The following is a 21,915-nucleotide window of genomic DNA, read 5'->3' as shown; positions in this document are numbered from 1 at the left end:
CCTATCGCCGTCGAGTGCCCTCAACCGACATGGCGGCGAAGGCGACGCTTCTGCCCTTTCTTTCCCCCCCCCTTCCTCTCCTCCCCGCCCAGTTTCCCGGTTCCAACATTGCCGCCCTAAGAAGCCCCTCTCTCAGCGCACTCGCCCAGCATTTTCATCAGCAGTAAACTCGTAGACGCTAAGTCGGCCTCTGGGCCAATCCCAGGTCGGGCGGTGGGCGGGACCATGCCTTGCGCGCGTTTTTTCGGGCGCATTGGGCGGGGCCAGCACTTTCCCGCTTTTACTCCTCGCAGGTGTTTCACAGCCTACTCTCCTCAGCGCTTTCCCACGCCCTGGACGCCAAGTAAGTTTTGGCGCCTTTTTATTACACCAAAGGGATTATCAGCATTACTATTTAATTTATTTTTATTGTTATTAGTAGGATTGGCGTGGTGAATTTTGCAGCACAGTACGTTTAAATCCCTTTTCCAATATTATGTGGGGAGCAGCAGGGAAAGGGGAGTAAACGAGGATAATCCTTCAATTTTAAATTGTTATCATTGTAATATCAATGGTTATACTGCTAAAGAGGGGGGAGAATTTGATAGTATGTTATTTATTTATAAAGAGAAACATACTATGTTGGTGGCTGCAACAGAGTAGTAATAATTTATTTATAATAAATTTTAAATTATAATTATTCTTAATCTCACCCACCCAAGTTGTAGACCCCAACCCTGTACAGCATAGTATTAATTTTTTTTTTCTAATTTTGGGGAGGAGCAACTGTTGTTGAATAAGCTGTGATAATAATTCTGATTTTAATGTTTTATTTATATACAATAAAATTTCAAATTGCTTTCCCTCTCTGGCTGTCTTTAATGAATTGAAAACTGGACCCCAACAATCCTTTTTGCAGATGTGCCACCGCTTTATCCAGTGTTTTTTCTACCAGCTAATTCCTCCAGATCCCAATCACACCACTATTATTATTATTAGTAGTAGTAGTAGTAGTAGTAGTAGTAGTGGTAGTATTAACATTATAAGTTTTAATTTTTTTTTCATTTTGAAATAAACCCTTATCGTTCCTTCGTGGATTTCCGCCCTACAGCGGATTGGACTGAATGACCCTTGGGGTCCCTTCCAGCTAAATGCATCATCATAATATTAAAAAGTTATATTTTTATTTGGAAAGGGCTCCAGAAGGGAAAAACACATTTCTACAAATTAGTTGTCTGCTGGCACCTTTCCCCCAGGTGTTTTTGTTCCACTGCAATCTGTGCTGGACTAATTCTAGACCTACTTTGACGTGGGCCCCTCTTGCCCTTCTTGTGATTTTAATAGAAATTATTGATATTTCATAGGTCCGCTCTGCTGAATTCCTGTTCTGAGAAGGAGGAGGAGGAAATTTCACGTGACGAGGGGAGAAGAAAAGGTGGAGGCAAAGTCCGCCGCAGACGTGAAGGTAAAGGTGGAAAAGTAAAAACAAACATAAAGCACATAAGTACATTCTCATACCCCCCTACTGCTGATACATCCCACAGAGCCCCAAACCACCACAGTACAGCACATTATAAATACATTAAGAAAATGCTACCTATTTGACTGTGGTATGGCAACACCTCCTGACTTCCCCCATGCTGGTGAGGTTGGTCTCCTATTCCTTTTCGTCTTTGGCAATCTGAAGGTGACAAAGCAATGCGTGGAAAACTTAATTTCCTCAGATGAACCATTGCTTCAACCAGATAGCAAAGTTATCGCTCCAGAGCACACGCGCTTCCAACCCAAGGTAGGAAGGGGAGATGTCTGTGCGTCTTATGGGGCGATGCCAGCAAGAGCTGAGCAGAGAGGAGGGAGGAAACAAAGGGGATCCATACAGGGGCTTCCCTCCTCCCAGGCTCCCTGGGAAGAAGCAAAGCAGTAGTCAAGCAATTGCAGTTACGGGCATGTAAAACTATGAAAATGGGCTCGTGGATAGTGAGTTTCTGACGCTGCCTAACCGCGTAGCGAGTCAAATGTGAATGCCAAACAATTTTACTTTGTGGGTAACCCTGAAGCCCGTCTATTTCTCTAGAAGGCGTCTGATGGGTGTTTGCACTGCATCGCTTTGTTCTCTCAGCCAGAAGCATTTATATGCTTGGCCAGTCCTTGAGTATTGCTGTCGCTCTGACCATTTCTCAAGCTCATTCTTGAGAATGCCTGGAGAGATCTCCTGCAAGTCCCACTTCCTCCAGCAGTAGTAATGTCCTCAAAAGGGCACTGTTTGTCTTCCTATTTATGTCTATTCCAGTAATGGCCACACTGGGTTGCTGTTAGTTTTCCTATAGCGGTGTATTCCAGTTTTTCTCACAGTGGGTCAGTGTTTATATTCCTATAGAGGTCAATTGCATTCATTGCCGCACAGGGCCACTGTTTATTTTCCTATAGAGGTGCATTTCAGTAATGGCCGCACGAGGGAGGTCACTGTTTATTTCCCTTGGGAGGTCTATTGCTGTAATGGCCACACGAGGGCACTGTTCATTCTCCTATTGAGTTGAGGTCTATGTCAGTAATGGCCACGGGAGCTCGCTGTTAACTTTCCTCTTGAGGTCTATTCCACTGATGGCCACACGGGGTCAGGTCACTTTTTATTTCTCTCTTGAGGACTATCTCTGTAGTGGCCACTGGAGGTCACTGTTTGTGTTCCTGTAGAGGTCTACTCCTGAAATGGGCACACGAGGTCACTGTTTATATTACTATTGTGGTAAACTCCTGAAATGGGCACACGGGCTCACGGTTTATTTTCCTACTGAGGTCTATTCCGTAAACTGGAATTCGGGGTCACCGTTTATTTCCCTTTTGAGGTCTATCTATTCCAGCACTGGCCACATGGGGTCACTGTTCTCCTTCCTATAGATGTCTTGTCCACTCCAGTACTGGCCACATGAGGTCACTGATTACTTTCCTATTGTAGCCTATTCCAGTAATGGCCACACGTGGTCACTGTTTTCCTATATATGTTGACTCCACTAATGGCCACATGGGGTCACTGTTTATTTTCTTATTGAAACATACGCCAACAATGGCCACGTGAAGTCACTTTTTATTTTCCTATTGAAGTCTATTCTAGTAATGGCCGCACAAGGTCAATGTTTATTTTCCTATTGAAGTATATCTTTTACAGTAATGGCCACACGAAGGCAATGTTTATTTTACTATTGAAGTATATTCCTTTATTAGCAGGACGTGGTTTCTGCATATTCTCCTATTGTAGTATTTCCCAGTAATGGCCAGACGAGGTCACTGTTTATTCTCCTTGCAATGTCTGTTCCTGAAATGGCCGCTTGCAATGTCTTTTGCAGAAATGGCAGAGGCCTTAACCTAACCGTATAGTAATTCTATCTCTTTGAATAGGGTTGGGAAAGCTCCCCTTAGCTGCAGCAACACAATAGTAAATGGCTTTGATGATAATAATGATAATTGAATGTTTATTTATATGTAATAAAGTGCAGATCTCCATTGCTCTCCCCCTCAGGCTGTCCTTAATGTATTGACAGCTGTACATTAACAATGTATTTTGCAGATGAAGCACTGCTTGAGGCATTTGTCTTCTAACCAGGTAATTTCTCAAAATCCCAATTCCTCCACTGTTCATGTAATGAAGTTTCCTTGTGGTTCCTTAGCAGATTCCTGCCTAGCGTTGGGTTAGACCGGATGACCCTTGGGGTGCCATCCAGGTAGATACACCAGTTTAATATTATTGAGAAAGGGATTCAGAAAGAAGAGAAGGTGAGAAGCACATTTTTTCCAGTTTGTTGTCTGCTGGCTGCTTTCCCACTTGATTCTTTCTTCCACTGCAATCTGTGCTGTACATATTCTAGATCTACTTTGACGTGGACCCCTCTTTCCCTTCTTGTGAAAAAAAATTGACATTATTGATATTTCTTAGTTCTGAATTCCTTCTCTGAAAAAGAGGAGGAGGAGGAGGAGTGAGTTTCGCCTGCTGATGTGATAAAAGTAGGTGGAGGAAAAGTCAGCTTCATGCATCAAGGTAAAAGGGAAGAAATAGAAATAGGAATTGACATATAACACAGAAGAACAATTTTAAACAAACCCAGTCCTAATATAACACCGCCCCCCCCTATCCAGCACAGTACAGTACATTAGAAATACAGTAAAGTTTTGTTATTTATTTGACTTGGGAAGGGCAAAACCTTCTTGCTTCCCCCATGTTGGTGAAGTCTTCTTTTTCCTTTTGTAATGGCGACTAAAAAACTGTTGAAAAGTAAATTTCTTCAGATCAAACAGGTATTTGATTCTTCCACCTCTCAAATCATCCACATAAACCTAGCGGAGATTAAGAAGCATACCACAGTTTTACACTTACACGTTCTATCATAAATATATATGTATGACTGACGCTGGTGGCGCGGTGGGTTTAAGCCTCAGCGCCTGGAACTAGACGATCACATGGTGGGAGGTTTGAACCCCCGTGGCGGGGTGTGCTCCCGTCGCTCAGTCCCATCGCCTGCCAAGATAACAGTTCAAAAGCACCCTTGGGTGCAAGTAGAAAAATAGGGTCCGCTTATCAGTGGGAAGTCAAACATCGTTCCATGGGCAGCGCTGGCTCGCCAGATGGGACTTAAAGTCCCTTAATCCCTAGCAAAGAGGAATAGCGGTCAGGGATGATAGGAATTGTTGACAAAATCATCTGGAGGTCTGCAGTTTGGGAGTGCCTAGATAAAATGACAGGATATATAATTACAAAACAAAAACAACAATAATAGTATTATAATATGATATATAGTAATATAGATGGTCCATGGGGGTCACGAAGTGTCAGACACGACTCAACAGCAACCATGTCTATTCCAGTACTGACCACAGGAGGGCACTGTTTTTTTTCCAATCTAAGTCTATTCCAATACTGGCCACATGAGGGCACTATTTATTTTCCTATCAATATCTATTCCAATCTCCTCCCTCCCCTCCCCCAAAACAAACCCTCTGTGAGGTGAGTGGGTGGGGCTGAGAGAGATAAGAAAAGTGTGACTTGCCCAAGGTCACCCTGCAGCTGCATGTGGAGGTGCTGGGAATCGAACAAAGTTCACCAGATAACAATTCAACCCATCTTAACCACTAGTCCACAATGACTCTCTATTGCTTTACTTGATGCACGAACGATGTACTTATTTTAGGTCAAATATACATTATATTGTCGTTGTGTTTACAGTATTAAATTGTTCTGTATTATATTGTTTTCTGTTGTATTCTATTGTATTCTATTGTATTGTATTGTATTGTTTTGTATTGTATTGCGTTGCGTTCTATTGTATTGTATTGTATTGTATTGTATTGTATTGTATTGTATTCCATTCTATTGTATTGTATTGTATTTTATTGTTGTGTTGTGTTGTCTTGTGTTTTATTGCATTGCATTGTATTGTATTGTATTGTATTGTGTTGAATTGTATTGTATTTTTGCATTCTATTGCATTGCATTGCATTGCATTGTATTGTATTGTATTGTGTTGTATTGTATTTTTGCATTCTATTGTATTTCATTCTGTTGTATTGTATTGTATTGTATTGTATTTCTGCATTCTATTGTATTGTATTCTATTGTATTGTGTTGTGTTGTGTTGTATTGTATTTCATTCTGTTGTATTGTATTCTATTGTGTTGTATTGTATTGCGTTGTATTGTATTGTATTATATTGTGTTGTGTTGTGTTGTATTGTATTCTATTGTTTTGTATTCTATTCTATTGTATTCTATTCTATTGTATTCTATTGTATTGTTTTGTTGTGTTGTATTGTAGGATTGGGTTGGGTTGGGTTGGGTTGGGTTGGATTGGATTGGATTGGATTGGATTGTTGTATTGCATTGCATTGTATAGAGTTGTATTGTGTACATTCAAAGTTTAGACAGTGATAGAAATTTAGAGCCATATTCAAATTTCTGCTTGAATACAACCCTAACCTACAAATTATCAAATATCAACAAGAGGGCAGTTTATTTTCCTCTCAATGTCTTTTACAATAATAGCCACACAGGGTCACTGTTTACTAACCTACCAATGTCAATATCGCTGTAAAACAAAAGGCAGTGGCTCTTTTGGATTTTATGGATAGAAATTATGCAGGAGCCTTGATATAAAGGCAGCCCTGTTTAGGGAATCTTGAAATGTTTTATAGGTTATTGTATTTCAGTGTTTTCTTGGAATCCGCCCAGAGTGGCTTGGGAAACCCAGCCAGATGGGCATGGGCAGGATATTTATAATAACTTATTATAATTATTATTATTCACCATGGGGTTAGTACCTTCTTCAACTTTTTTCCGAGCTGTACCTGTGAACAAATTGTAGGATCCTGATAGCAGTCTCCTTTGATGCATATCCTGCATGTTCTTGTGTTGCTGCTTTGGGTAGCCTCCTTATATGAGCTGAAATCGTGCTTATATACTGCAAAAGACATGTTTTGATCATATACTTCCATACTTCTTTCTGCTAGTAGTGACCTCAATTCATACCTGTTGTTTGTTTCCTTGCACAGATCACCAAAAGGAAGCTTTTGGTTATGATGCGTACAGAACAAGGACATCATCCAGAACGGTCTCCCACTGTCTGCCTCAGCAGGTAGGCGATCCTTCCCTCATTCTTTCTGGGAATACCCTGCATGCTGACCAGGCTGTCATCCGTGGCCTGACTGTGTGAACTACGAGCACACAGTAAGTGGAGCCCTAAACTCTGCTTGGAGGCACAAACTCCGTTTGTAGGAGGTTGGAGCAAATGTATGGGTGGGGAGGGTCTGCATGGAAAGGAAGCTCCATCTCCAAAAGATCAAGAAGACCCTTGAGCAGGAATGAATGTCACTTCCTAAGACTCGAGGCCATCAAATGAAAATGCACAGTTCAAAGAGATAAAATGTTCCTGAAAAATTGTCTGTCCTCAGCAGTTGGAACAGAGTAGTTAGAGGTAGATTTGGGTGGGGCTGAACTAAAAGTTGCGAAATTCATTTTTCTGATTCTATTTTGAAAGAAAATGCTCCCTTTGAAAGGAGAACTAGTTTGTGGTGGTAGAGAAGCTGGCGTAAAGTTTGGTTAGCTATTTGTCTTCTCAAAACCAGAAATGGTGTAAATGTGTAGAATCAACAAACGACACATAATGTGAAATGTAGAGAAATGCGACCCAGCCAGGAAGCTTGTGGCCAGGCCATCAGCATAGCCAGGGTCTTTGTTCGAGTGGAGGGCAGGACTTTGGAAAGGGGAACAGAGCCAATAGAATTGGTCTGATAGTTAAGGATTTCTAGTGCTGTGCCCCCCCACCGCTCCCGCTTGGATACATTTATGGGCCAGGTACAGTGGTGCCCCGCAAGACAAATGCATCGAAAGACGGAAAACCCGCAAGACTAAAGGGTTTTCCGTTTCTAAGGCGCTTCACAATACAAATTTCCCCATGGGCTTGCTTTGCTAAACGAAAACATCTTGCAAGTCTCACCTCACCTCCACTCCCCCCCCCCCCCGATTTCTTCACCCTTTGTCAAAGCAGCTAAGCCACTCATTGCCTTTTGTCAGCTTAGCCGCTAACCCTTTAATATCCACCAAGCCACTAAATCGCTAATCCGCTTAGCCGCTAATGGGGTTGCTTCGCAAGACAAACAAATCGGTAGACAAAGAGACTCGCGGAAAAGATTCTTTTCGTCTTGCAAGGCAAGGCAAGGCACCACTGTACTAATTCTAGATCCATTGAGAAAAAGGACATTTGTATGCTTCAGAGCCCAAATGAAATAAATGAGATGAATAAAAAGTTTGAAAGGGGAAATAATTTAAGAGGCATATTCAAATTTCTCCGTGGAAATAACTTACACCTAGAAATTATCATGAATTCTATTCCAGCACTGGCCACATGGAGTCACTGTTTACTTTCCTATTGATGTTTTTTGGAGTAATGGCCACACAGGGCCACTGTTTACTTTAGTATTGATCTCTATTCCATGAATTATTTTTCTGCTTTAAAAACTGTGTACGGGTGCTTAAAATAAATGAATATACAAAGCAGCAGCGACTAGCAATTGAAACAGACCCCCGCCCATCAGCATTGTTCAAATGATCTCTAATGGAAATGAAAGGATACATATATTTTAGAATATCTTCTTTATATCTGCAGCATGTGGGTTTTTGTGCCTGTGACCTTTGTTGCGGGGAGTAGACCTGTAGGTGTGTTTGTGTGTTTTGTCATTGTTCTGTTCTGGTTTTTTCAAAACAGCTGCCTCGGAGGCTAATAGTTGGCCAAGGTAAATAAAAAGAACAGACAAAAGCTGTCTTTTCTTCTGTCTTTTCTTCCCAGATCAGCTCTTCTGCATCTGGCACGACTGGACTGCCCAAGACTGTCATTGGGGCACAGAGCAGGTGAGGAACATCAGCATGACTGTCTAGTTTTTAATTTATGATGATTTTTATACATAAGTACGCAAATAACCAAGAAGCATGACTGACAGACATTTCTCTAGACAACTGTCTTCCTTGTAATATATTTAATGACCTTTATTGTTTAATTTGTTTTAGTTACATACATAATATACACATATTACACTTTGCATTTCCACTTGCTCTTCTGAGCTAACTGCCCCCCTTCCTTCTTCCAGCCTCTTTATTTCCCCACATTTCTTTCTGCACTTCTTTATTGCTCCTGTACTGTTCACATTTCTACTTTCCATTCCTTCCTTTCTCCTGATAACTCTGTTCCAACTTACACTATCTTTTCCTCAATGTTTTTTCCTTAACCTTTCTCCTAATTTCTCTAATCACTGCAAATATTTTTGCAAAATCTCCCTAACCCTTTGATCTCAACTTTGGATATCCTTCTCTCCCCTTGTGTGGTTGTCTTGACACACATATATATGCAGTACACACACACACACACAGCACACGTACACACACACATACAGTACAAATAAACACACATACATATATATATATATATATATATATATATATATACATATACACATATATATACACACACAGATACACACGCACACACACAGATGCATACATACGCACACACACATATATATTTATATGCAATAAATACACACAAACACACATATACAGTGCAAACATATATATACACAAACATTCATGCATAAATTTACAGTACATACACATATATATACACACACATATACAGTACATACATACATACATACATACATACACACAGTGCACACACAAACAGTATAAATACACACACACACATATGTATATACAATACATATATTCAAACACACATACAGTACACACACATATATATACACATGCATGCATGCATGCATACATACATACATACATACATATATATACAGTACGCAAGCACACGCACACGCGCACACACACACAGTACACGCATACACATATACAGTACATACACAAACACACGCACGCACACACATATATGAACACACACAGATATACACACACACAGGATACAAAGTACATAAATACATACATACGCACGCACACACACACACATACATACATACATACACACACAGTTAACACATATATACAGTACAATATATTCAGTACATACACACTCATATATATGAAGTACATTCACGCACACACACACACACACACACACACACACAGTACATACATAAACACACATATGCACAGCGCACACGCGCGCACACACACATATAATCTGTATGCCAGAGCTGCCCAAGGGCCCAGGTCACAAAGGACCAACACCACTTTGTTGTTATATGCAAATGTCTTTATTGAAGTACTGTTTCGCTTCCACATCCATAGTGTGCAGCTCTACCTACATCTGAAACTCTAGACTCACCGAAGCTCCGCCAAGATCAGCTTAGCGTCAGCACGACACCCACAGACCAACAGACGAGCAGAGAGGGCCAACACCATCATGCAGCACTACCTGTGATGCTACGCAAACCAGCAGCCCTCGACCTGGGTGGACTACTTGCCGCTGGCCGACTTTGCCTACAACAACACAAAGCACGCATCTACAGGGGTGACGCCATTCTTCACCAAAAACAGGTGGCATCCCAGAACCTTCCTGGGATTAGAGACAGAGGGGGAGGGAGGCCAGGGGGGGAGCAGAGGACTTGGCAGCAGAGTTGCAGGAGCTCCACAAGCAACTCCAAAGGACCTTGGGACTAGGAAAACACGCTTACAAAATGCAGGCAGATGGGCACAGGAAGGTTGGGTAAGACATCCAGGTGGGGGACTGGGTCTGGTTAGCAGCCCAGGCAGTTCCACTTGACACTCCCAGAGGGCTCCAGAATGCACCCGGTCTGTCACAGGTCAGTGCTCACACCCTACAAGGCACCCCACAGGTTTCAGGCACCAGAGAATGCACCAGACCCACTCAGAAACTCAACAGGGGGGAGGAGTCACCGAGGACAGCACCACTCAACAAGGTCACAGAGATTTTGGACTCAAGATGGGAGGAGGAGGAGGGACTTGAATACCTCCTCACCAGGGAAGGCACCCTGGCCAGCGCATGGAGCAGGGAACTGCTAAGGGGGCCCCTACACACAGCATCACCCAAGGTAATGGGGTGGGACATACATAGACATGTTGGGGGAGGATCCTAGGTTCAAGCACAAATGCAGAGAGGGAAGCAGAGGAGATCAGCAACAATGAGCCCATCATAAGCTGGCCAGATCCGGCTGGACAGCTGCACACCAGGGGGGGAAAGAATGGTATCCCGCACTCACCCCCACACAGCGCTGGAGCACCCAGAACACACATCCCCAATGGGAAGAAAGGGAGGCTTTGAGGGGGGGGATATCAGGGGCTCATGGACAGAGGTACAGGGGATAGAGGAAATAGGGAGCAACAGGAAAGAATCTGAGGACAGCATAGGGGGGAGTACAACAGTGGACCCCAGAGATTCCATGAGCTACAGCAAATCAGGGGATTCCCAGAAGTAGGCACCGATGGTCAGGGCAAGGAGGGTCTGGGGGGGGGCCACACCAGAAACAAAGGGCTAGTGGGGACTCCCAAAGCAGCAGTGGGAGATCAGGACCAGCTTCTGGTGTGGTGTGGTGTGGTGTGGTGTGGTGTGGTGTGGTGTGGTGTGGTGTGGTGTGGTGTGGTGTGGTGTGGTGGTTAAGAGCGGTAGTCACGTAATCTGGGTAACCGGGTTTGCGTCTCTGCTCCTCCACCTGCAGCTGCTGGGTGACCTTGGGCCACTCCGACTTCTCTGAAGTCTCTCAGCCCTACTCACCTCACAGAGGGTTTATTGGGAGGGAGGAAGGGAAAGGAGAATGTGAGCCACTTTGAGACTCCTGAAGGGGAGTGAAAAGCCAGATATCAAATCCAAATTCCTCTTCTTCCACACCAGGGTATAGTAGGATGGCAGTGTCTCCTACAGCAGAGGAAGGTGAGTCAGAACTGACCACACCTCTATCAGAGAGTGGGGAAACGGAGTGGAGGTTGGCTCCAGCTAGCCCACCACCCCCCCAAGGGGGAATTGGTGACAAGGGCAGTGTAGCGGTCAGGAGGAAGGTTGCCAGCTGGGCATTTGCACCAAGTTCAAAAGTACAGTCACATGGGACAGCAGGAAACCCAGATTGGGAACCAGGTCCTAAAGACCACCAGAGGCACGGGGGAGACTCAGGGGGCTCAGCATCAAAAGAGTCTAGGAAGGGCAAGACACCAGCTGACAGGTGGAACCAGAGGAAGAAGCAGAGTTAAAGGTGGAGCAAGGCTAGAGTCTTAAACTGATGTCTGGAGGGAGGAGATTCAGATGGAGCTTCAGCAGTCTACAGTTTCAAATGTAGAGCTGCACGCTATGGATGTGGAAGCAAAATTAAACTTCAATAAAGACTTCTGTATATAACAAACCGGCATTCGTTCTTTGTGACCTGGGACCTCAGGCAGCTCTGACTATAGGGTTTCTATTTTTGGAGAGACCATGGGAAAGTGAAATCTCCCTGACCACCAAAGAATAGAGACTGTTCTCTGGGAGGTTCCCAGGGTTATGGGTGTGAGGATAGGAAAAGACTTTTCAACCAGCTGTTTGAGGTGAAATCCACCTTTGGAGAAGGCGGGCTGCACCTGTGGAAAGGACCAGGCCTTGTGGAGGTGGAGGGACTGTGCGGTCTTACCCATTTAGAGAGATAGCTAGGTATTTCCCACCGTTCACTTTGCTCCTTGCTGCTAAGAAGCATTTCCAGTGGATGGAAGGGCACTTAGGCAGATGTAGCATTCAACATTAAAGAAGAAAACAGCGCCCATGAAGACAACCCATCTTTTCCCACTGCTGCCTTGCCTCTTTTACTTCTCTTTCCTTTGGCTGCCACGCTGCTGGGTGAATCAGGTGTTTGGTTAAAGGAGCTGTTTGCATCTTGTGCCCAAAGATCACCTTTCCCCCTCTTGCCCCACAAGGCAGCAGCAGGGGGGCCCCTCTTCTCCCTCCCTCTGTCAGAAATACCTCCCTCTTCCTTCTCCTCCCCCATTTTGGGAGCCCATGCAGACAAGAGAAATAACAGGGGGGGGGCTTTTTTCCAAGGGGAACTGACAGAGGGGTCTGCATAAAAACAGGCACAGTATCTGCCAAACCCTTTCCAAAGAATAATGATGGTATATAAACCTCTAGAAGGGACCCCAAGGGTCATCCAGTCTAACCCGCTGCATCAAAGGAATCCCTTATGGAGAACAATCCTGCAACCTTGGTTATGCAGCAAATGTTGCCCTCTTAAATGGCACTTTGAAGCCTACTTCAGGGATGCACACCTCTCCTGCAGCTGCAAATTCAGCCATGAAGCAAACATGGCCATCCATTGTTCTTGACTGGAAACATAGGAAGTGCTGCTTGCATCCTCCCTGGGAGCGTTTCGGCAGTCAGGAGGAGGCCCTGACCCTGACCCCAAAGCCTAACCCTCTCCCTAACACCAACACATACCCCTAGACTTTCAACAACAGACTTTCAACTTGTGACCTTTGTCAAAGGTAAAGGTAAAGGGACCCCTGACCATTAGGTCCAGTCGTGGCAGACTCAGGGATTGCGGCGCTCGGCTCGCTTTATTGGCCGAGGAAGCTGGCATATAGCTTCCAGGTCATGTGGCTAGCATGTCTAAGCCGCTTCTGGCAAACCAGAGCAGCGCACGGAAACCTTCCTGCCAGAGCGGGACAGATTTATCTCCTTGCACTTTGACATGCTTTACAACTGCTAGGTTGGCAGAAGCAGGGACCCAGCAATGGGAACTCAGCCCATCACAGGGCTTCGAACCATCGATCGGCAAGTCCTAGGCTCTGGGGTTTAACCCACAGTGCCACCCACGTCACATAACACTTAAAGGAATGCTATTTCTGTTTGTTCCTTCTGAAAAACATTCCAAAGATTCAAATGATACTACATTTATATCTACATCTAGAACAGACCCCAAAGGTCATCCAGCACAACCCACTGCAAGGCAGAAATATGCAGGAGAATAACCACTAACCTTGATTTTGCTGTCAAGGTTTCCCTATTGAATGGCACTTTTCAGAGACGTTAAACTGCAGCTGCAAGTTGCACCATGAAGCACCCCTTCCCATCCCCTTTTCCTGACTGGGAGCGGAGGAGGTGCTGCTTTCAGTCTCCCCAGGAGCATTTCAACAGTCAAGAGGAGGCGGCCAGGAGCATTCAGGGGGATTGTACATCTGCCAAGAACATTTTTACCTCCAGAAAAGGAAAAAACCATGAGCCTGCACAAAGGGAATGCTCATGAGTCTATAAAGTGCCTTTCTTTAGAACACCCCTCTTAACTTTAAAAACTGCTGCAAATTTCTAAAGATGCATACATACGTGCCAGTATTTGTCAATCTAAAAGATTCAATGGGCTTTGGGCTTTGGCCCCCCTTGCAGAGGCTCAGCCCACTTTGTCTCCTGCCATTGGGGTTCCCAGCCTAGGTGCATGGCGGAGGACAGTCTTAAATCTTTGCTTCGCCCTTGCTGTGCAGCACATGGCAAAGTCGATTTTTAAGGACTGACACACACAAACACCCCCCCCCAAAACTTTAATGAAACATTACTAAATAATAAGGTTTCCATTTTAAGAGCAACCATGGGAAAATACAATCTCCCTGACCATCAAAGAATAGAGACTGTTCTCTGGGAGGTTCCCAGGGTTATGGGTGTGAGGAAAAGAGACTTTTCAACCAGCTGTTTGAGGTGAAATCCACCTTTGGAGAAGGCGGGCTGCACCTGTGGAAAGGACCAGGCCTTGTGGAGGTGGAGGGACTGTGCGGTCTTACCCATTTAGAGAGATAGCTAGGTATTTCCCAACATTCATTTTGCTCCTTGATGCTAAGAATCTTTTCCAGTGGATGGAAGTGCACTTAGGCAGATGTAACTGCCTTTTGTAACTTCATGGAGATGTCTGGGAGCTGCCTTGCCTTGCCTCTTTTTCTTCTCTTCTCTTTCCTTTGGCAGCCACACTGCTGGAAGAATCAGGAGTTTGGTTAAAGGAACTGTCTGGATCTTGTGCCCCGAGATACCCTTTCCCCCTCTCGCACCACAAGACTGTCGAGAACCAACTCAAAATCAGTAATAAAATCAGTCTCACACCAAGATAACTTGAAGAAAAAGCTTTGGCTTATGCCAACAATGTTTACTGCACGCAGTGAAAATAATTCATCCTCTCTCCTCCAGCAAAGCACTTGTTCTGCCTGGTACTCAAAAGTAACAATCACAAGAATGTAACCTTGCCTTTGCCCACCAACCAAAGAGAGTGTTATGCTACGTGAGCCAATCATTTAGTCTAGCGTGAGGTGTTCACGTGCTCATCATACTCTTAGCAATATCTCCTGCTAGCTGTAAAATCACTCTGCAATAATAAGAACTCTGCTCATGCTCTTATGTACAAGCAATCATTTTCCCACACAAGACAGCAGCAGGAACGCCCTGCCACTGGCACCTTTGGGGCACTGGCATCTGGTCTCAAAAGATCCCCTCTTCTCCCTCCCTCTGTCCAGCAAAACTGCCTTATCCTCCCCCATTTTGGGAGAAGGAATTCAGCACAGCCCTTTGAGACCGGAGAAATATCAGGGGGGTGGATTATTTCAATAACTAAAAGAGGGGTCCGTGTAAAAACCGGCACAGGATCTGCCAAGCTCAAATTAAAGTGCAAGGAATAATAAAGATCCTCACAGGAAGCAAGGTGACTAGCCCATCAAACAACAAACTGTAAAAAACACTATTTCTCTTTCTTCTTTCTGAAACCCTTTCCAAAGAAAAATGTTGGTATATAAACCTCTGGAAGGGACCCCAAAAGTCATCCGGTCCAACCCGCTGCATCGCAGAACATGCAGGAATCCCTTACGGGGAACAATCCCGCAACCTTGGTTCTGCAGCAAATGTTCCCCTCTTAAATGGCACTTTGAAGGCTGCTTCAGTAGAATTCGGGGAGGCACACCTCTCCTGCAGCTGCAAGTTCAGCCAGGAAGCAAACAGAATGGGACCAAAAAGGAGTATCCAGAGTGGGATTCAGATGTACGACTCAGTAGCGGTAACCGGGACAGGGCCCTGTTTTCAGAGTACATGCCTTCTTCAGCTGGAAATATCAAAAATTAGGTCAAGATGGATTATTCCTTATATTGAAACTTTTGGCCAGAGTTCTTGATATATCCTTTTCAGTGCAGTTTCAACAAGAACTCCCATTTCTTTAACGATTGCTATGGCCAAATGGGCTGAGACCTTTTTGTGTTCCGCTGATGAAAAAGAGAAGATGCTTGGTTCCTTACCTTCCCTTACAAATGAAACTGCTACGAAACCTAACAAAGATTGGAACACTTATCTAAATATTCTAAAAAGACAAACTAGATACAACCTACATGCTAGACTCATGGCCGATTACACTAAAGTTCAGAGGATACCCACAGGATTACGCATTCAAAAAGCTCCAACTTTATTTTACAATAATGAAGAATTTAAAATTAAATGGATGTCTATTCTTGGATGCAATTATCTAAGATGAGAAAACACTGAACTGATGTCCGTTTTTCACAAATAATTTGACTAGAAATAATAACTCTTGGAAATCCTTATTTCTAGACGCATCTTGAAAAAGAACTAAATGATTCAGACTTCCAACTGATTTATAGTCGTCAAAAAACCAAGGTATGGAACCAAATATCATGATATGTCTAAACATACTTTAGAATGATTATAATTTATTATATTTATGATCTATGGATTGAAGCACCTTGATCCATCTTGACCTATTTTTTGATATTACAAGCGGAAGAAGGCATGTACTCCAAAACAGGGCCCAGTCCTGGTGAACACTACAGAGTCGTACATCTGATTCACACTCCGGATAACATTCCGGATACTCCTTTTGGGTCCCATTGGATCCTTTATTCTTTATTCCTTATTCTGATTTTATATAATGTGGACTCTTTTGGACTGCTATTGAGACTTGTATAAAACAAGGGTTGTTCATATACCTTTGTACTATATCAATGTATATTGGAAACTACATTATTTTTCTACTTAAACGTTATATCCAAACTTACCATTACTTTAAAACTATGGGACTTACACATTGTGTTTAAATTGACTACTAGCTTCAAACTGTTATTCTTAGCAGAATACACAAGTTTTTCATTTCAACTCTTGAGTAGGAATTATTCCTTATAGTGAAACTTTCGGCCAGAGTTCTGCATATATCCTTTTCAGAAAGCAAACATAGCCATCCACTATTCTTGACTGTAAACAGAATAAACTCGGCTTACATCCTCCCTGAGAACATTTCAACAGTCAGGGGAGACCCTGACCTCTAAGCCTAACCCCAAGCCTCTCCCTAACCCCCTACCCTAACAGCAACCCAAACCCCAACCCCTAGACTTACAACAGCAGACTTACATCTTCTGACCTTTGTCAAAGGTGAAGGTAAAGGGACCCCTGACCATTAGATCCAGTCGTGGCCGACTCTGGGGTTGTGCTACGTATTTTATGGGCCGGCGTACGGCTTCCGGGTCATGTGGCCAACATGACTAAGTGGTTGACCATCATACAACTAACCTGGAGGTATGGTTCTCTTTATCTTCTTTGTGTGGCACTTTGCAGCTCTTACAAATAGGCAGGCGTCCATTAGGGAGATCCCCCTGCAAGCTTGGTGTTCAAAGGACCAAAAGGTGGTAGCATTGAACTGTTAGGTGTCACAGCCTAAAGTGAGGCACCTTTGCCATCATACAACTAACGTAAAGGAATATTATTTCTGGTTCTTCTTTCTGAAGCACATTCCAAAGAATCAAATAATGGTGTATATATCTATCTGGAAGGGTCATCCAGCCCAACACGCTGCTAGGCAGGAATATGCAGAATAACCGCTAACCTTGGTTGTGAGGTGAGTCTTGCCCTATGAAAAGGCACTTTTCAGGCAATTTAATCAGCAACTGCAAGTTGCACCATGAAGCACACCTTGACATCCCCTTTTCAGGACTGGGAGCAGAGGAGGTGCTGCTTACAGTCTCCCCAGGAGCTTTTCAACAGTCAGAAGGAGGCCTGAAGCCTTCGGGGGGTTTGTACATCTGCTAAGAACATTAATGCCTCCAGAAAAGGAAACAACCATGAACCTGCTCTAAGGGAATGCTCAAGAGTCTATAAAGTGCTTTTTTTTAAAAAACACCTCTCTTAACATTACAAACTGCTGCAAATTTCCAAAATGCATACATACGTGCCAGTATTTGTCAATGTAAACGATTCAATGGGCTTTTGGTTTTGGCCCCTCTTGCAGGGGCTCAGCCCACTTAGTCTCCTGCCATTGGGGTTCCCAGCCTAGGTGCATGGCGGGGGACAGTCTTAAATCTTTGCTTTGCCCCTGCTATGGAGCACATTGCACAGTTGATTTTTAAGGGATGACACAAAGAAACACGCCCCCCAACTGTATTCTGAAGCACTTTACAAAGAATCACATGATGTTGGGTGAGTGGGTGAGTATATATTGGGAAGGGAACCCAAGGGTCATCCACGCCAACCTGATACAAGGCAGGGATTGGTGCATGACTGAGGGATCCACACTTCTCCTGCAGCTGCAAGTTAAGGTATGCCATGAAGCACACCTTGCCATCCCCTTTGGCTGACTGAGAGCAGAGGAAGGGCTGCTTACAGCCTCTCCCGGAGCATTTCGACAGTCAGGAGCAGGCCTATAGTTCTCAGGGTGATTGCACATAGGCTAACAACATTTATACCTCAGGGCAAAGGAAAAACCATGAGCCTACTCTGAAGGCTCAGAAATGTATAAAGTGCTTTTCTTTAGAACACTTCTCTGGACATTGCAAGCTGCTGCAAGGGTCCAAAACGGGTGTCAAGTTGATGGTTTGTAAACATTAACTATTCCAAAATTATTGATCTGAAATACTAAAATGGCTTCTAGTGCTGGCCACTACAGCAGCAGCTGATCCCCATTTCTTCTTGTGGTGCTCAATTCAGAGTATCTGCTCAAAAAATCAAACAGAAAGCAAGGGAGGGTTGCCATTAAGGCTGGGGCGAGAGGGCAAACAGGGTCTTCTGGACCCAAACTGGGTTTGGGATGCTCCATTACACAAACAAGCCAGCTCTGCCTCTCTAATTGTCTGGACTTCCTTGCAAATTAATAATCTTTTTTAATTTATGCCCCTTCCAAAACATTGGTCTTAAAATTGAATAGGCAATTGTACCACTTTTGGATGCTAATTAATCTCCGGTAGGATTCTGTGGATAAATCGATAGGTGAGAATTACCTGGTTCAAGCAATGGTTCATCGGAAGAAATTAGGTTTTCAACACATTGCTTGGTCACCTTTAGATAGCCTAACAAGAAAAGGAATAGGAGACAAACCTCACCAACGTGGGGGAAGCCAGGAGGTGCTACCCTACCCCAATCAAATAAATAAAAATACTTTTCTGTATTTTTACTGTACTGTACTGTTCTGTACTTTGGTGGTTAGGGGGGATGGGGCCAAGCACCACTTGGGTGCGTGTGGTATATCAGGAGTGGGGTTGCTGAAAAATGTTCTTAAATGTTATATATTTATATGTATTTCTATTTTTTAACTTTTACCTTCATGACTTTTCCTCCATCTCCTTTTCTCACTTCATCACACAAAGTTTCCTCCTCCTCCTTTTCAGAACAGAAATTCAGCAGAGCAGACCTAAGAAATATCAATAATGTCAATTATTTTCACAAGAAGGGAAAGAAGGGTTGCCGTCAAAGAAGACATATAAAATGTCCAGCACAGATTTCAGTGGAAGAAAGAATCAAGTAGGAAAGGAGCCAGCAGACAACAAACTGGAAAAAATGTGCTTTTCACCTTTATTTTTTCTGGTTTATTCTTGTTTCTTCTTTCTGAAGCACTTTCCAAAAAATCGTAGGATGGTGCATTTAGCTGGAAGGGACCCCAAGGGTCATCCAGTCCCACCCGCTGCAAGGCAGGAATCTGCAAAGGAACCACAAGGGTTCATTTAATAAATAATAAAAATAGGAATAAGTGAAAGAAGTAGGATCTTGAGGAATTAGCTGGTTACAAAAGCACCGCTTCAAGCAGTGCTTCGTCTGAACAATACACTGTTCAGGTACAGTTTTCAATACACTAAAGGCGGCCTGGGGGGTGGGGGGGGGAAGCAATGGAGATCTGAACTCACAGCCAGTTCCTCTGGAGTTGCTGCAGCCAAGGGGAGCTTCCCTGCCCCAATTCCAATAAATAAAAATACTATAATGCAAAGGCTTAGGGGGGAAGAGGCCATGTCCCACTTGGAATGCTGTAATTATTATTATTATTATATTATTATTAATATTATTATTATTATTATTTAACATTTAATGCTAATAATAATGAATTACTCTTTCCCAGCCACAAACAGAAAACTTTAGAAAAAAAGATAAAACATCATATACTACAAACTTTCCACACCTTTTTATAATAAAAACAATAATTTAAAAATTAATGATAATAATAATAATAATGTATTGCTCTTTCCCAGCCACCCAAAGAAAATTTAAAAAGAGATAAAACATAACATACTACAAATCTCCCAAACACTTTTATAATAAGAACCATTATAATAATGCTAACAATTTGAAAATAAAGGATAATCCTCATTTATTCCCCTTCCCCAACAGAATATTTAAAAATTCGACAAAAATAAATAGATTACAAACTTCAACCAAGCCTTTCTAATAATAATAATAATAATTTAAAAATAAATTGTGATAATCCTTTATCATTATTTCCCGCCCGCTCCCAACAAAAGAGAGTCTTAAAAACTCGACCAAACTCACGCGCTCCCTTCGAGAAAATGGCGGCGACGGAGACGCCGAGGAGACAACGCGCCCAAGGAAGGCCTGGCCCGCCCACAGCCCGACCTGGGATTGGCCCAAAGGCCCGAAGGCTCTCAACCCACAGGGCGGCGGTGGCGCCTCTCCTGCCCCCCTTCTTCCCCGTCCCGTTGCCCTGGTCCAAAATGGCCGCCCAAGGAACCCCCTCGCTCAGCGCACGCGCCCAGCAGTCGCAGCAGCAGCAGCAGCAGCAGTAAACTCGGGGGGGGGGGGGGCCAGCAGCACCTTCCCGCTTTTTCTCCTCCCTCCCTCCCTCCCTCCCTCCCTCCCTCCCTCCTCCCAGGTGCTTCTCAGCCGATTCTCCTCTGCGGTTTCCCACGCCCGGGAAGCCAAGGGAGTTTGGGCGCCTTTTTAGTACAATAAAGGATACAATAAAAGGACTACTATACTTTTAAGGCTTAGGGGGGAAGAGGCCAGGTCCCACTAGGGAGGGAGGGTGGGTGGGTGGGTGGGTGGGTGGGTGTACTACTACTACTACTAATAATAATAATAATAATTTAACATTTAATGATAATAATAATTTCTTACTATTTCCCAGCCAGCCACCAACAGAATTATTTAGAAAATGATAAAAAGGAATTTACTACAAATTTCACCAACCCTTTTAGAGTAAGAACAATTATAATAATGACGATAACAATTTAAGAATAAATGATAATCATAATTCATTCTTACCCTTCCCCCCCCCCAGCCTCTGGGCTGCTCCCAACAGAATGTCAAAAACGCGACACAACAGAATAATTGCAAACTTCCCTAAGCCTTTTATAATAATAACAAAACTAAGAGTTTAAAAATCAATGCGGATAATCCTTCATTATTGCTGGCTCCCAACAGAAGACAGTAGTAAAAAGACGACCAAGCTCACTCACGCGCTTCCTTGGCCTAAAGGGCGCGGGACAGAGACGCTGAGGAGAAGAAAGAGGCGCCAAAAGCCTGGCCCGCCCACAACCCGGCTTGGGATTGGCCAAAACGCCGGCCTATCGCGGTCGAGATTTTTATTGCTCCTGTGGCTGCTGGGCGCGTGCGCTGAGCGGGGGCATGACGGGAAAGACGGAAACGGGCCGGAAGGGGAAAGAAAGGGCAGAAGACGCGCCACCGCCGCCATGTTGGTGGAGGGCAGTGGGACCTAGCCTGCCGTTGGGTGGCGCTAGCTAGTCTCCCTCCTTAGTTAGTTGGCCGCCTCGTTGGGGGTCCCTGCGAAGAAGAAAGGCCGGAGGCCCCCCCCCAATCCCCTCCGGGAGGAGTCCCAACAGTGCCTGAGGGGCCTGGTTTCGCCTTATTATTATTAATGATTCTCCGCATTATTCGCGGCGTTTCCCTGCGCGCTGCTTCCAAGCAGGTAGACTGCCTCTGGCCCAGGAGGCTCCTCGCCTGGGAGGCCATGGCTGCGGGGGAGAAGCGGCCGCCCAAAGCGCCATGCTCCCCGACCGAGGGGCCCCTTCCGACTCCTCGGAGAGTCGCGCTCAAAGCCGACCGGGGAGGGAGGGGCGGGCGGGGCTGGTTGCCGAGAGAGGCGGAGCAACGACGCACGCACGCACGCACGCACGCACTTTCAGATGCCGGCCGGCTCGCTCGCTCGCTCGCTCGCGCGTCGCCCGTTTCCCGGCGTGCCTCGCCTCGCG

General features: G+C 44.4%; 1 long non-coding RNA gene across 1 annotated transcript; it reads right to left on the bottom strand.

The window, feature by feature from the left end:
• Positions 1–12,243: 12,243 nt before the first annotated feature.
• On the bottom strand, positions 12,244–20,108 carry LOC309523230. The gene is made up of 3 exons (XR_014215287.1): positions 19,996–20,108; positions 19,019–19,109; positions 12,244–12,294 (listed from the first exon to the last, which is right to left on the bottom strand). It is a non-coding gene; the product is annotated as an uncharacterized lncRNA (long non-coding RNA).
• Between the last annotated feature and the right edge of the window lie 1,807 nt (positions 20,109–21,915).

The sequence above is a fragment of the Podarcis vaucheri genome (genome assembly GCF_965113315.1).
Source record: "Podarcis vaucheri genome assembly, chromosome: 18".
NCBI classification, from domain to species: domain Eukaryota; kingdom Metazoa; phylum Chordata; class Lepidosauria; order Squamata; family Lacertidae; genus Podarcis; species Podarcis vaucheri.
This window is presented reverse-complemented; position numbering and strand designations above follow the sequence as displayed.